Raw genomic sequence first — 15,437 nt, forward strand, 5'->3', positions numbered from 1 at the left:
TAAATACCCAAGAGGACTTGCACAGAACCCTTAAAAGCAAAATGTTAAGAAGAAAAGAAACACAATCTTTTCTCCATAAGTCTCAAGATCCTAGGATTCCAATTTTAAAAGATTAGATTGAAGAGCTATAGTTTACAATAAACTAACCTTAATTCCATTGGATGTTTCAACTGAAGGAAAGATACGTAAAAAAAATATAAAGCTAAGACAAGCCACATTTACCATCTTGCTTTTTAGTTATTGAAGAGCAGTGTTGCATTGTTAGGAGAAGATGTGAAAATAAAAGATTGTGTTGGTGAATATGAATCACTGTCAGTTTTTAAAATTCAGTTTAACTTAGGTTGGTGACATGGTAGTGATATGTCCAGTTTCAGATATGAAGTTTGCTCTGGAGTATTTACAATGTACCCATTTCAACAGACATAAAAAGATTATGTGTTTAAATAGAAGACACAAAGGAGAGTGTTCACTGGAAGTCACACAATAATTTCTAATAGAAAAAATAAGGCAAATAAAGAGAAAAAACCAAAAGCTAAACTATTTCTTGAATCTCAGGATAATTCACTAAAGGGAGCCTTGAGAAAATAATTGCTATCTTCTGTGCACTTTGTTCTCTAATGATATATTGACTTCTAAGCTGCAAAAGTCAATCAAAGGAATTCACCTCAATCTTACTTACTTTATAACTGAACATATCCTCAAAATTTATGAACCCCTGGCTCTCCAATGTCTGGTAAATACAGAAATATAAAATAGGGCCACAATGTTTTGGGGAAGAAAAGCATAAATACAGATTCAAATCTTAATTGCCAGACCAAACCTGAGAACAATAATCAGAAATCCATAGCAATGAAAGTTAATCAGTGTAATAGTTTGTTAAAGGCTGTAACTTAGAAATCTTCCTTGTTATAGCTGTTGGACTCCTAAATGATAGTACATAAAATGTTAAGAGGTGACTGAGCAGATTAGCATACTGAGCTTTTGCTTTTGGAGACCAGCCATCAATTTCTATGTCAGACCATAGTTATAATCCCATTTTTGTCCCTAGGAAAAATCAGGTCACAACATGAAGATGCATCATGCATCAAAACAAACATCTTAAGAGATCTTAACAGAGACAAGTTTGCCTAAACAGCAAGGATGCTACTTACTGTATATGAATAAAAATACAATAGCCTGTCTCTGCTGACTCACCAGTGATAACAAACCCTTTCCAGGGAACCTCCTGTTCAGAGACATATTGCTATAGACATAACTCTCACCTTCAGCCAGAATGAATAATGCCCTGATTTTGGTGAACTGCGAACCTGCAGCTCAATCTACTCTGGACTATGAATTACTGGAAATCTCTCTGATGACCAATACGAGCCAAGGGCACATAACATGTCAGAGGGAGAGATAGAAACCCCTTACACCCAGCTATGGGATATTTGAAACTAATTCCAAGAACAGGCATACATTCACAACTCTATGTTTTCTTTGGGTCGAGTAGTTCTGGGTAAGAAAAGAAGAAAAACGTCACTATTTAACATCAGACTTCATCCCTGTAAATCACTCAAAAAAACTGGAAGAATAAGTGGTCTCATACTGTACACTCTAGATGTTATCTGCCTATTCAAGTGTACTTATTTGGGACTCTGATAATAGTGAAGGTTTCTCTTTGGTACTTTTAATCTCAATTTAGACTGTTGACAGCTTGATGATAGCTTTTCCTAAAATTACTGGAAGAGACTTTGCCATTTCAGCAATATACCACTGAGTGAGCAAAATTCAAGAGCTTCTAAAAAGGATATTGGAGTGAAGGGGCAATTTAGCTTTATTTCCAATTTTAGGAAAAGCAAGAACAGAAGGGTTTGTTTATTGGTGTTTTTCTGTTATTTTATGTACAGTATATAATTCCCTGTCAAATATAGAACAGTTTTCATTACCTTCAAGCTAAGCATTCAGTTAGAGCAACTTTAATTCTATGGAATATCGTCCAGGGTTAGGATTGTTTTGCACAAACACTGGCTCAAGTTCCAAATCACTTTTCTGAGTAAGCCTGTGCACCAGCAGAAAGACAGCTATTTGTTTTCCCTACCACAAACTGACATTTGGCCCTAAGCTATTTTCCAAAGAGATTTGTATAGATTGCATTACTCTTAATATTCACAGGAATATTGTGACAGTGACAGTATTGACATGTGACAGTTATGTCTTCAAGTATTGGTGACATATGCATCAGAAGTTCTTGTTGCAGTGGAAAGTAACTATACATACAAATAGCTTTGAGGAAAGCTGTTTAAAATGGTTGGTAGCTTCAATTTTATAGGAACAGGTCACCAAATAACTCAGTAAAGAAATCTTAACATTATTATTATAGAAGCTTGTAGTTTTGCAAACCTTTAAGTCATCCAGCTTTTGCAGTATATCATAGTATGTGGCTTAAGACTTACAAGACAAATAAAGTCAGACTATTCACTGTCCCCATGCTATGCACATAACCAAACATTTGCTAAACTGAGGTACTTCTCTTCCAATTAACCTGTGTGTTTTGTCCAAATTGTTGTATTTGATACTAAATGGACTGTAAAAAGAGTTCCAGATTTGCAAAGCATGTTCATCAAAATTACAGCCATTGTAGAACCTGAAGCAGGAAAAAAGCCCCCACAACCAACCAAAAAAAACCACAACAAAACTCCAAAAAAATAATTTTGAGAGCACCCATACATCAAGTATTTAACTATTCCATCCTAGGGAATAGCCAAGTAAGAACAACTTTATTTGCAATGTATTTGCTTTTCAATCAACTTAGGAACCATACAGCCAGTGAAAAAAAGGGATGAAGCATGAAAGAAGGGATAGAGAAAGAGACTAGAAAATATGCAAAAGCAGGCCCCGAGTGGAGCACTCCATATGGCAGAGTACAGCAGGTCTGGCTCTCCCCTCCCCAGCTGGGAGCTCAGACAGAAGGTTCAAACAGGCTGGCCAGAGTTATCACCCACCTCAACACACTGGGATGCTCTGGAAAACCAAGAGGTGGCACAGCATCCTTACCAGGAAAGGAGGCTGTTCTTGATGGAATGGTATTTCCCAATTTCCTTGCTCCACAGCCAAGCAGACTTAGATAGGAGTTAGCAGTTGTCTTTGCTAAACCTCCAGCATAAATTAGAGTCACTTTAATGAATGAAAAAAAATAACCCATTTCTAAGAAAATTTTCAGCCACGACACACCGACAACTAGCTTTCAAGAGTGGAGGAATCTTATTAGACTAAAAAAAAAAACCAAAATTTGTTTAATTCCTGAATTCTACTTTTCAAAGAACAAAAATGCAATACTTGGAAGATACTAGTAGGGAACATCATGTGTAGTATCAGGACATACTGTTCATCTGCTGCATCAAAACAAATTTGTAGAGACTGATGATTCAAAAATAAAAATGCTATTTTTGGCAACCACACAAGTTCCTTCAAATATTCCAGCTGTTGAAGGAGTACAGGGGGAACTGTAACTCAGACAAGCCAATCCTCTTTGAATCATGGTTTGAGAAAGTAAAATTTAAATGACTCTGCTATCCAAATTAGATCTTTCTACTAGACATTTCATTTTCATATTTCTAAACACAGGAGTAAACAAAAGACCCCATTACTGACATTTTTAAATCTAATCAATAATACAAGTTTTTCAGCTGTAATCAAGAGTATGACTTTAACCTTAGCAAATATTCATTCCAGATATTTTAGCAGCTTATTTTCAGATGTGATGCTACTAATATAGTAGCCAAATTATTGTAGTATTGGGACAAGAAGAACAGTGATTTTCTATTTTGGCGGGTCTTCCAATTTCAGTAACCTTTAACAAGAAAAGGAAAGAAAATTTTTCTCATTTAACAGAAGTAGTGGAGCTTAAGATTCAAAGCATTTCAGATTCAAAGCATTCCCTTGTTCACTTATAAGAGAGATTATCGCTTCTCACTTGAATTTACTTTACCTTTTGGTTTTCACTTAATGTTAAATTGCAAGGTTGAAAGCAGGGATCAAAAATGCAAATGAACATCAGATAATCCTTATGCATTTAGGCTTAATTGAGTGTAATCGATATGTCTGGTGTGCAGCCAAATTCAACTATTGTGAAAAGTACCTAATGTATGGACATTATTTTTGGACTACTGAATGCCAGAAAATAATGAGCTGGCATCCAGCTTTGGTGAATCAGCCCTTGAATTTTCATCTAAGAGCAGTTTTGAATTATTACTGAAGATAAGGTGTAAATGTGCAAGGGAATTTTATCCATGTTTCTCCCATGAATCATAAATGAGGAAAAAAATTACAGTCTAAATTGCACTTAAAAGGAATAAAGTCTTTTCATGTCATACATGATTTATCAAAATGATCTCATTTTAAGAGTACTGTGGTGTATCTTGATTAATAACATTAGTAAGCATGATGAATGGCCTCTTTAATGGTAACACAGAATTTATTGGCAAAATCCCTACTTCTACCAAAAAGGGTGGGAAGTAAAACACACAGCAGTTAGCAACTTGCAGAAACAGCTTAAGTAAACTCTCTGCTATGTATTTTGCATTTAGATATCCTTGAAAATCCTTAATTTGAGTTTATTCTCATGCTTGTTTGGAAACAAGTAACAGGTATTACCTAATGGGGCAGCTCTAACCACTACAAAAGTCACTCTGCAGTTCTCTGCAAAGCAAGCTGAACTCTGCATGTACTGTAAGAGGATGCAGTGTATCAAGGTCTTTCAAAAACATTGGTCCCATCCCCGTACAACCTTTTTCAATATCCTCTTCATTTTGCCTTAATATCCTAAATGCTTCCCTTCCTCCATTACTCCATCTTACCCTCCCCCCCTCCTCCCTTTTTAAAGCCTGCTCCAGCCTGCCCTAACTAATTTCCTTTTGGGCTGACAGATCAGAGGCCTTCCTACCACTGTTCCTTTTAGACCTGTGAAGCCCTCCTCGTAATCCTGCTGCTTGTCCACAATTAATCTTTCCAGTTGCCACATTATTAACACTACCACCCACAGACAGAGGATGCCTGAGCACGGCTGGACACTTGCTCCCCACTGGAGCATCAAAGTTGTCAATCACACACTAGTCAGAAAGTTGCCTGCTGTCAACATCAGAGGATTTCATACTCTCCTACCCGCTGATCAAACATTTTTCTTCAGAAGATTAATTCCAAGTCCCCACCCATTTCCTCCCATATCCTCTTTCCCTTTTAGGTTTACTCAATGATCCATCTTCTGTATGGAAAAGGAAGCAGTGTATAGTAGAAATCCTTTCAAAACAAAAGTTCAGCAAAACTAAATTTAAATCCCAGCTGTTATCAACCTCTTCCCCTCCGTGCAAGTTAAACACCTTAAAGAGCTTGGATTAGACCTAGTCACAAATGCCTTTCTTTGATCAAAGGCTCCAAGACTTTACACAAATATAATCACAAGGCAATGACTGCATCTAAGGAGCCTGAATTGATTTGTTCTACTGTAACATATAGCATACAAAAACACCCATTAGGCTTTTTAACTTCCAAGACCATTCTTTTTCAATTTATATTGCTCAAAAGCCAAGAATTTTAGCATTTTCTTAGTATTTTCTTAATATTTTTTCAAGTTCATTAGATAAAAAGTGATGACTTCTTGCATAGTATTTGCCTTCTATCTTTTTCAAAAGTGCATCTCAGCTACTTACACGTAAAGGCAGAAGGATACAAGAGATTCTTCAGCTCAGGTTCAGTTTAATGGGTTGAAGGGAAGGAACTATTACCACCTCTCCCTACTCATATGCCACATTCTAATATATTCATTTTTTAGAAGTTAAACCTTACTGCTCAAGTGGCTCAGTATCTTTCATTACAGTAGTTAACAAAATCTGTCCCTAAAGGAGCACTTTAACATGCTAGCCACACAACAGTGAATGAAAGCAATACCCATTCATATAATCCAACAAGCAATCTATTCACTGTAATGTTAGGTTTTAAAGTAAGAATAAATTAATTTAAAATCACACTAAAAAATAAATTCAAAGTTGCTCAATCATACTCATCCCTAAAATAGATTGTTTAATGCTTTTCATCTCTTAGATTGGTACTAATAAAAATCAAGAACTCAACAAAAGACCCCCAAAAGTATAAAACAATAAAGAAAAAATCTGCTGGCCTTGAATCCTGATCTGAGTAAGTCCAAACAATTATTATACATTCAACCTTACATTTCTCTATCAGCATCTTTACATTCATATCTGAGATCACACATGCTACCTTCTTTCCATTTTCAGTGGGCTCACACACTAGTAAAATAAAGTGTAAGGACAAAGCAAACCCCACATAAGCCTGTCATAACCCAAACCACAAAACTCTGCAACTGTTGCTAGAGAATTTGGAGTTGTCATAGACAACTATTCTTTGAAGTGCCTTGTGAAGTGAACCACAAATGAATTTTGAGATGCTAGCAGACACTAACCTTTTTTTAAGACCCCACCTCACCAACACCTAAACGTGACATTTATTGTATTTCACTCATTGCCCGACAGTTCTGAAGGAGTGAAAGAGTAATATGGAGTTTTTGGAGATTACAACAGAAGGTGCCAAGGTAAGTCAATGTGAAGGGAAGTACACCGATAATATATTAGATTCCAAGTTTCCTTCAGTCATTCCCTGCAATATTTTTCAACCAATTACATCACAACTACAAAACATAGCAGTAGTGGAGTAATTGCCAAGATTCCTGCTATGCTATGGCATAGCAACAGTACATGAGCTGCATACCAACACTGATGCAGAACTCAAATACACATTACATATGATACTGTAACTCACTACTATTCATAGCCCTAGATTTTGAAATAAGGTGACTCAGAACTTCTCCAGCTCCTTTTGCCAATCTGATACCCACAGATTCTTTGAAAGCAAAATCATCAAGCTAAGTTGCTTTTTTTAGGTAGGAACTTCCAAGACTGTTCCATACATTAAATCAGTAATGTAATATCATCACTTGCAAGCACATTCAATGATAATCAGAGGAATGCAGAACCATGTATACATTTCAGGCATAATTGTTTGCAATGCTAGAGGGCTTACTTCACCTTGCTATTCATCCTGATACCTTCTGCTTGCCTTAGTTTTTTAGGAAGCATGGAAAATGTTGCACAAAAATGAAAGCTAGATCCTAAAAAGTATAAGGTAACAGTACTTTAATGACTGTTGCTAAGTTGTGCTGATATCCTTGCCTAATATGCACAGGAATTAATTGGAAGGTTAAAAATGCTTTCAAGGCATCTTCATTCTGTCATGTGAGAACTGAACTGCAGCTCAAACCTCTTGTCACTCTATTCAGTCAGCAGAAGGGGGTGCTGCAGTGTAACCTATTTAAAATGCAAATAGAGTAACTTTCGTAACAGCAGATTAAAACTAGCATTTTATTCACTTGGCATACCCACAGCATACTGAATGCTGGAATCAGACTTGTCACTGCACACTGCAGGTTATTAATAGAGCTCAGAATGGTGTTGCTAAATGTGCAAGTTAAAAGCAAATAAACAAAAATGGATTTATCTGTGGTATTTGTTCTCTAGGAGAATTCAGCAAGGCCTGCCTCACACTGCACACTTGTTTATCCAAGATCACTGAGGCTCAATTTGGTTGTTTTTGGTTTTTTTTTGGTTTGGTTTTTTTTTTTTTCCTTTTTTTTATTTAATTGTTTGATTGACAGCCACTTACCATAGCCAGAGACTTTGGGATATGTGATCTATAACATTAATATTATAGAGAAAACTGCATTTTTTTCAACCTGGACAAATATATACATACACAGGACAGACTCTATGGTGCACAACTGCTACTCTCTAATAGGCCTTTCTGGACTCTCGTGAACTACCAACACATGCAAAACTACAAAGTTAAAGGGTTCAGCAGAACCAAATCAACACATTGTGCTATGGCTTTACACTTCATCTTCCTACAATGTCAGGTGTCAGGGCAGGCAAATGGGTTTCCCCTCTACATTCAAGCCAATTCCTCTGTTCTTCATCTCGATCTCTCTCAGAGATTCATCAAAAATGCGATTTAATTACATCTCCTCCCCTCCTCCCCCTCCCAAAAAGAGTGTAAACATGACTCCTTTTTATCTCCTGATACATCTGGACAAGTAGACAATGTGCTAAAACAAAATAAATCTGCCCTGACAGTCACATCAAAGGGTTCAGCTAGGGGCTTGCAGCTACTTAAGGCACAGGAATGTTGTTGCTAAGCATCGCTCTACAACCTATCAGTCCCTTAAAGAAGAGCTTTTTTCTTTCAGAGGGAGATGAGGAAAGCTGGAGAGTGGGAACCAGACTGCAAAGGGAGATTGGGGATTTTGGAGGATTTTAAAGCTTAAAGTGAATTGTGTGAAGAAAAGGGGGTTTGTTTTGTTTTGTTTTGCCTCTTGACATACAGTCCACATTTGGGGCGGGAAGGAAAGTAGGGAAGGAAGGAGGGGTTAAAGCTTGTTGATGAAACATCTTGTGAATTATCCCTTTGGATAAAACCAAGAAAAGTCTTTGATATCCTTTTTCAAATCCCTGTACTTATTATAGATTTGAAATAGAAATATTGTGACCAAAAGCAATAGGGCTGGGATACCAAGCCTGTTAAAAATATATTGTGAAATGCATCCCATGCCCTGCTTTTCTGTCAAGAATTTAATAAATATGTGTATGTTCCTGAAGAGGTGAAGCCCAGAACAATGTCCATATCCAATAAACATGCTCTACAGAGAAAGGAAACTTTTGATACATATGCACATAGCACAATTTGATGCTCAATTTACTAGTGAAAACTATTCCCTTTAGGGAGAAGGTTCACTGAAATCTTCAGTCTTCCACACTGTGCCTTGCTGGACTTGATTTGCATGTTTAGTGCTTAAACCTCCAAAGGAAGGTAAAACCATGCTAAAACCAGACCGTAGAACTCTACACAGCCGCAATGAAATGGACAGCTGAAAATTCAAATTATGTTCTCCTCTCAAAGACATAGAAACATACCCAAGGCAGATAGACAATCCAGCCTAGACTCAGCTTCAAAGCTTAATTATCCTGAAGGTAAGCTAAGAAAACCAGTAGTTTGTTTACAGCAACACTGAGGTGTTAACATATCTTTGGCTTTTAAAAACAGTTAAAAAAAATCCTCTTTCCTTTTTAAAAATTTAACAAAGAAAACATGAAATGGACTCATTCTACATGCAGGGTAACTATCACGAACATGAACAATTACTGAGCCCATGATATTACACAAATAAATAACACTTAGCATTATCTTCAGCACTATCATATTTATTAAACAGTGACTGAGGGCAGCAGTAACCATTTTTATTGTCCCATATAGCTCTTATTTTCTAATTAAACAGAAGGTTATTTCCACTGCCAATGCAGCCATTTATCTTATTTGAGTGTTACATAATATTTTTTGCCAGCCAAGCTTGACTATAAAGTATTCTGTGTGGTGAACTGTGGCCCAACTTGCTTTCCTGTTTGGTAATCATAGAAATGGGCCATTTCGTGCTGTGTTAATAAATAAACTTTTTGCAATTTCTCCTAAAACATGATAAAGCTTATACTTTGTCCTACCCTCTAGCTTCAATACAAGGGCAATGAGCTGTATTATTAAAGATATAGGTCAAGCAAACCTGATGATTTCAATCCTGTGGGGTGCTTTAGAAACTATTGTCATATTACTGAGATCATTCTGCTGTTCCTAATTATTCCTCTTGGTTGCCTCACATTTCAAGTGATTTCTCTCACACTTATGTCAAAATTTATAAGCTACTCCCTGTAACAACACTACATTATTTCCTCACTTGTTAGGGTAATATAGGATAGAAACTAGGAGAATGCTTTAATCTAGCTGACAAGGATAATGTAGTCTAGAAATGTAATAAACTTTGCATTCTACTACAAAGTTGTGGTTTTTCTCCCTACCAGGAAACATTTCATATAGATAGACATCTTAGAAAAACTAATTGCTACAATAACTTGCATATCCTCTTATCTGAGTTGCTTTTATCAGAAAAAATGTATCAGCATTAAAGCATTCACTCCAATAGCTTGTGCATTCTCCTTATTCCCATAATTGCTATTCTGCAACATTCTGTTGACTGTACTGTAAAACTACATGCTGCTGAATGAAACCTATTTCCAAGAAATCAGTGCATCACCCTAACTGCAAAACATTTGTAATTAACAGGCCAGGCTTTAACAGTGCTGTAACACATCCAGGGCTGACTGGCACGAAATTTTATTTGCACTAAGTAGCTTGAGACTCTGAAAACATAAAATCAACTTTATGTGATAGCTTCATGTTCTATGGCAGTTTTTTTGAAGGATTTCAGAATGTAAAGAAAGCTGCCAGTGGTAAAGGTAGCCTAATGAAACATTTGAATTTTAAAGCCAGCGTGGGTACTGCTTGCTGTGGGAGCTAACCTATTTCCTTCAGAACATCCTTAAGGTTACAAAATTGTGGTATCCTCCCTCCCCATTCCTGCAGAAACAAAGCAAAAATCCCCAATAAAGATACTAAAACAGAATTCCAGTTAGAAAATGTCATATAAGTAACTCAAACATGACATTCATACCAATATTTCCAGGGATAATTTTCATGAATTTGTTTGCACTAGCAATTTTCTGTGTTTTTCAAATGTCCAATGGGTTTTAAAATGCTTTTAGTCAGCAGCAAACTGAACAAAAAAACCCAGATCACAATAATATGAGCCCAGTGCATAAAAGTCATCAGACAATAAAATAGGAATAGGAGCACTGGTCTATAATGGCAACCTTTAAAGTGACTTTTTCCAGATAAATGAAAAACAATATTTAATTGAACATGCACATAGGAAATAGAGAAGAGGCAAAGATGAAGCTAGTGTTATCCCTATCAGAAATACTCACCAACAGCATTGTCAGGAAAAAAAAAACCAAAAACACAACAAAAGGAAAATACCAAACGTTTCTGGTTTTGTCTCTGTTCCTACTTCTGTCTCTTCTGTCTCTTCAGTCTTCCTCTGAAGAGCTGATGACCTGCCTGAAGGTAAGCTCCACATGGTTTAGAGGTGTGTGGGGGGGAGGGATCAAGAGGCAGAAACAGTATCTTCTGAAGGCTTTCACTTCTGGATCCCAGGTAGAAGAACTGGAGTCCCTGTCATGGCCTGAGAGCTGACAGGGTGAAATATTCATACATTTGTAAAGTGAGATTTCCCTCTTCAATGATGACTGCTGTCCCAGACAGAAGACCCAGCATGTAGGAAAGACACACTGCCTCTTCTGTATTTTCAGCTACCATCTCTCAATCTGTAAAATTGTCTTGAAAGCTGATGATTCTGTAAGTATGTCCATGTTCAGTTTTGTTTCCACAGTGGACAGCCATAAGAAGGTAATGCAGCAACCAAATTAAAAAATTTTAAAGAAAGAACGTTTAGGCCTTACCTTATGACTTCAGAATGCAAGCACTGGAATTTTAGGGATATAAAGGATGAGATTAATCAATATCCTAATAATTTGCAAAGCATCTGCTTAGAAAACAGAAACAATCTCTGATGGAAATGATTAACCACAGGAACAGGAATTAATTTTAGAATCTTCACAAATGAATGCATGAGAGATAAGAAATCATACACAAAGGCATTAAGCTACAGAAGAGCAGTACTCCATCAGTGTATTTTTTACGTAGTTTTTGGTCAACCAAAATAAACTAAAACCAGTGGAAAACACTAGACACTATAAAAGGAAAAGGCAATCAAAATACTTATGGAAAATGTAATTGTATCAATTTGTTAAAACTCCAGTTTTGTAGAAACACAAAACTGGGGTATAGAAAAAACACTGTCACAGCACTTCTGCTCTAGGTTTTCTTAATGCTTAAATAATATTCTACATAAAGTAGTTCAGACCTGTTGAGACTTCTTGTCCATGTTTATATATCAGAAATTCCTACCAAGTGGCAGATGAACTGCATAACATAGCTAACCTAACTAATTTTTATAATTACTTTTCTTGAACTTATTAATAATTAATATTCACTTGAAAGATACCTTCACCCTGAATGAGAGGAGACAAAATCAGCAGGAGAGTTGATTTATCTCAAAACATGCCTTCCAAGCTCTATGTGTAGACCTTTGGAGCTCAGTCTGGCCATGAAATACCAGTGAGAAGTTTTTTTTCCTTGAGGTGATGAATTTAATGAATACTGTCCTAAAATGCATTGGGTTCTGTCTCTTTGAGAGGCTTTCCATGATCCCATTGAAGAAATGCTCTAGCTAGCAGTCCCTATCCATAAAACCCAGAAAGCACTTAACAAAGTTTATCCCTCAGCTCAAAAAACTGTTCCCCACAAATTTGCAAAACTTCAGGACATACTACAATTCAGGGGTGAGGGGAAGGGTTTTTTGCCAGACAGGGTAACTGCTCATTTATAGGGCTGCTGAACTTATCTTGGTTTCGGCTGTTACCATGGTTACTTACACAGCTGACGTGCACTGAGCACTTCCAGTCTTGGCTAAAAAACTGCCATCTATGTACAGTCTGTCACAATTCTGGGAAATCTGTTCCAACAAATCAATGCTGCCATTAAAATTGTTCTTTTTTTCTACCCTGGGTTGTAAGCTTCAGTTGCAACAGCTGGTTCTTCTCATACCCATTGCCCATATTAGATGGAAATTCCAAATCTTATTCCTTGCGCTGTTCACTTGAGGTGCTACTATTGACATACTGTGATCAGCTCTTCACACCCCCTTGGCTACCCAAGACAGACAGAATTTCCTGGAATTTCTCACCATGTCATCCAGTCTTCCAAGAAATCATTTGCCTTGTTCCCACCATTCTGTCCTCAGTGTCCCATCAACTTTCTAGACCCACAGATTTATCCAAATCTAAACATGGTGTTCTAGTAGCTGTTGTACCACTAAAAAGTAAAATTATAATATTTAAATTTCCCCTCTTACTTGATACCCTAAAGGAGTATCAGATTGATCTAATTGTTCTTTGTTTTATCTCAGTTATGAAAAGGTTACACAACACTGGGCAAAAACCTGATCTCCATAAAAGCATGTCTACTTTATCAATACAAAAACTATTCACTGATACTTAATTCATTAAACATATGGCATGTTGAATTTGTACTATTCTATCTCCTTAAATAAAATATGTCATATTTGATAATTATATTACAAAAAATAATTGAAATCAGTGTCGTTATCAACAGTGAAACCTACAGCTTGCACTGACCAAAGAGAAGCTGGGCTAAAGAAACACATCTTTCTTCCACTCCTGTTGTCATCTGTCTCATTCTTTCCACCTGCAGCTGAATCTGCCACTTGTCAATATGACACTTTCAGACAAAGCCATGAGAGAATGTAACAAATACAATGTGAATTGTAATATTATCCACAGAAGTTGGAGGTATTCTCATTTCATAATATTAGAAACACCAAAGGAACCCCGGAATTTACAGATAGAAGCATGGATCACTAAACTGGGTGATTGGAGGATGTGCAAAGAATATTTTCCCTTTCCATATCCCAAATATAAAAATCTGAGTAGCAACAATACTGCTACCATAGGCAGACAACTCAGAATTACTTCAGACAAAGTAAAACTACTGAGGAACTGAAGCTAAACAAAAAGAGAATATAAGTCTGGGTTATACAGTAGGTAGCTTCAAGAGCTGCTTGCATTCATCTTTGCAGTGCAACCAAGCCTAAAACAATGGTGTAAAATGAAAATGATCCAAAAATATTCCACTGTATTTACATAAATCACAGAACCACAGAATGGGCCAGGTTGGAAGGGACCATAGTGGGTGAATCTGGTCCCACCTCCCTGCTCAAGCAGGGCCATCCCAGAGCACATGTCACAGGATTGAGCCCAGACAGCTCTTGAATATCTCCAGTGAGGGAGACTCCACACCCTCTCTGGGCAATCTGTTCCAGTGCTCAGTCATCTGCACATTAGAGAAGTTCTTCCTCTTACTCAGGTGGAACTTCCTGTGCATCAATTTTGGCCCATTGCCTCTCATTCTAATGGAGTTACTTTTCCCTGTTTTCCTGTGTTTGTTATTGTTCTGTTTGGTTTTTGTTGGATTTTTTCTTTCATCTATTAATACAGAAGTGGAAGATAGGGGTTGTAGTAGAAAATCTCATGTGTAGGTCTACTTTCTAGAACACTGAGTTAATTGTTCTATAACCACAAATTCTCAGACATCATGAAACAAAATGAAAAGAGCCAGTTTTCATATCTCTGTCTCCTCTGCTCCAGTTATCCAGTTTCAGGTGTAGAAAGACAAAAATAAATATTACGGCAAAAATATCTTCAGACATTTAGATTTGAAAGTACAACTTATTTCCAGTTACAAGTATTCTAAAACTTGTGGAAGAAATGCTAGAAAGATATTATTCATATCATTCTGTTGTTTAAGCATTGGTCTTCAGTCTCAGCATCCACCTCATGGCATAACTTTTTTTGTTGCTATTATATCTATGGGCTGCATAAAGTATCAAAGCTAAACCCGAGATGACATATTTTGACTAGTCACATCACAATTCATTTTCTGTTACTCACAATTTTAGATGATGTTACTAGAAACAGACTGATGCACCAAAAGTTTTACACTTTGCAAAGGAATTGCTCCAACAGCATTATGTAAAAACATGAAACCGCTCAGTTCCTTAAAATGCAACTGTTGCATCTGGAGTTCACTTACTTTCTCTCATTAAAGTGCCTTTGTGCTAAAAGATGCTTTTCCCCCCCCTCCACTGAATCTGGCACTTTAGCTACGATATGATTTTATTACTCAGAAATACTTTATTACTGCAATAAAACTGCACTTTCCACTTTTCCACTGTCTCACCTAATAGTGAACGTTAAACCAAAAAACTGAAGTCAAAAGCCCTGTTGATTCCACAGGCAGGAGATTACATGTTAATAGTGCAGGACAGTACAGCAGAGCAGGAAAAGAAAAACGTCCTCAGCAATTTACACACTTATATATATTGAATTTCTGGGTTTAGTGTTATTTATAATGTTTCTTGCAGTGCCATCATCACAAAGAGTAACTGAGAAGTGTCCAGTTATGTAGCACTCAAGTGTCTAACGTTTGCTCTTTCATATTCCTCCCCAGGAGGAGCACCCAAAAGATGATCCCTTTTTAAAAATCTCACTTCTATGTGTTTTGGCTTGAGAAGACTGGAAGGTATATGCCTTTCCCTTGCTGGTAGACACCTGTGGGCTAGCATAATTTCATTAATTTCCTGTCAGAACACGAAAGGAATTAAGTTTATTCCCATTAGCATGATCCTTAAACTGTTGCATCATTTAGCAAATTATTACCATGTTAACGCACAGATTTAGGCATTTGTACTTAGCAGAACTGCAAGTACCATCAGTATAAGAGAAAAATGACCTGTTCTAGGTTGGTTA

At 36.8% G+C, this 15,437-nt stretch overlaps 1 protein-coding gene across 1 annotated transcript in view; it reads right to left on the minus strand.

Annotated features, from left to right (window-relative positions):
• The window catches only part of LRMDA (leucine rich melanocyte differentiation associated), a 617,496-nt gene that overhangs the window by 97,988 nt on the left and 504,071 nt on the right, over window positions 1-15,437 (minus strand). The window lies entirely within an intron of this gene.

Source organism: Aphelocoma coerulescens, chromosome 6 (genome assembly GCF_041296385.1).
Source record: "Aphelocoma coerulescens isolate FSJ_1873_10779 chromosome 6, UR_Acoe_1.0, whole genome shotgun sequence".
NCBI lineage: Eukaryota > Metazoa > Chordata > Aves > Passeriformes > Corvidae > Aphelocoma > Aphelocoma coerulescens.